Source organism: Lagopus muta, chromosome 3, assembly GCF_023343835.1.
Source record: "Lagopus muta isolate bLagMut1 chromosome 3, bLagMut1 primary, whole genome shotgun sequence".
Taxonomy (NCBI): Eukaryota; Metazoa; Chordata; class Aves; order Galliformes; family Phasianidae; genus Lagopus; species Lagopus muta.
In genome coordinates this window covers 10,350,011-10,351,919 of record NC_064435.1, presented here as the reverse complement: position 1 = coordinate 10,351,919, position 1,909 = coordinate 10,350,011, and the positions used below count along the sequence as shown (strand labels likewise).

Below are 1,909 nucleotides of genomic sequence, written 5' to 3'. Positions count from 1 at the left end.
ACTCCTAACACTTAACCTGAATCTCCCCTCTTAGTTTGAAGCTGTTCCCCCCTTCCAGAACATGTAAGAATTCCCCTTCTGCACTCCTACTCACAACTTCCTTCAAGGCACCTGAAGGCCGCAGTGAAGTCTCCAGGAGCCTTCTCCAGACTGAACAAGCCCAGATCCCTCAGGCTTCCTTCCTTCGTAGGAGCGATGGTTCCAGCCCTCTGATCGCCTTTGTGGGCCCTTCCATTGGATCGACTCCAACAGCTCCGTGTCTTTCTTGCTCTGCGGCCCCCAGACCTGATGTGACCACGGTGCTGCAGGTGGGACCTCGCAAGGACAGAGCCTAGATGGGAGAAAATTTTCACCTGCCGACGAGGATGGGATTCGAACCCACGCGTGCAGAGCACAATGGATTAGCAGTCCATCGCCTTAACCACTCGGCCACCTCGTCTGCCTTGTCTGTCTCCTTGAGTTTATTGTGAAAATGTACATGCTGTGGCACGACGTGCTGGGTAGGAGTCACAGCTCTGGTGTTGCTCTCAGGCTGTGCTCCAAGGAAGAATCCTCCTGATGCTGCCATTGCATGTGGACATGTAGGAGGATGTCAGCTGAGGATCCTTGGAGGTCGGGAGAAGTTGACTGGTTGGAGTCAGGGATGTGCCACGGCCCGTCCTGCTGGCACTGCCGCTTGTTCTCCTTGCAGGGAGAAACTCCTCTTGCTGTGATCCCTGCACAGTTTTATCTCATGCTGAGCAGTTCACATCAGCATCAGGTGGTTTTTGTTTGACCCATGCCCTGCTTCTAAATGTAATAACAAGGTACTGGGAAAAAAAGTAATCTCCCAGATAAGCATTTTTTCCTACTCTTCTGTAATTCGTGTGGGAGCTGGCTTACTCTGCTGCCGGATGACTAAGGAGGAAATTCTTTTTTGGTTAGGGCAATGCTCCTAGTCCACTGGAATTCGTTTTATCACAGGTTTATCACTTCCACCCTTGGAATTCATAACCGTTACAGCGTGGGGCAGAAAAAATAATGGTGACTGCAAGTTATGCTGTTTTTCTTCCGTGAAAAGGATGCCGCGTAGCTGAAAGGCTTTCTCAGGTTTGCTCTGTTTTGCATAGGGATTTTGCTCCATATCCGGGTGTCTTTGTAACAAATTAACTGGGAATGAGTCTTGAATATTCTAGCAGCTGCCATCTTTGAAGCGTGTATTTTTTCCTTATGCTTAAGTTAATTAATGCTCGTATCTTGAGTGTAGGTGAGTGTAGCTCTGCTTATTGTACAGATAGGGAGGAGGTTCTGATTTATCGTGGCTCAACCGAGGGATGGCAGGGTCAACGTCAAGTTTATGTCTGAAGAGTTTCTGGTTCATCTTGTTAATCTCCATTACCTCCCCTTTTTATAGGGAATCTGGATGTGTATATCTGGAGGACACAGCTGGGATTTGGATGTGCCATGCCCTTCAGAAGCCATGCTTGTTGGCTGAACGTGTTTATTCTAACAGCATTCGCTTTGCTGCTGTGTTACTGTGATTTCAGCACCAATCCCTCTGAGCAGCCTGACAGGGCTTCTAAAGGGGTTTGACACTGCAAAGCATTGTTTACTTGCAAAAGTATTATTATATTTTGCATATTTATTATTCATCTCTTGTGCTAAAACTGACACTACATCATAAAATTGCTCTTAGATTTCAGAGCTTTGAGCAAAAGCTGTTTTTGTCCCTGGATGCCAATGACAGCTCTGGGAAGTGCCATAGCCTTTGTATCTCTATAGTCCCCTTTTATGAATTGTGAGTGATGGCAGGGAAGTATAAAAGAGAGCAGCGGAGCCGGTTTGATGTTCATAAAAGGCTTTGATAAAAGATGCAGTGCATAGACCTGATATTATATCCTATTTTTAACTTCTTGAGCACAAAGTGCTC

The 1,909-nt window shown here is 46.6% G+C and overlaps 1 non-coding gene across 1 annotated transcript; it reads right to left on the bottom strand.

The window, feature by feature from the left end:
* Positions 1–357: 357 nt before the first annotated feature.
* Positions 358–439, bottom strand: TRNAS-GCU (transfer RNA serine (anticodon GCU)). The gene has a single exon. It is a non-coding gene; the product is annotated as a tRNA-Ser (tRNA).
* Positions 440–1,909: the final 1,470 nt, after the last annotated feature.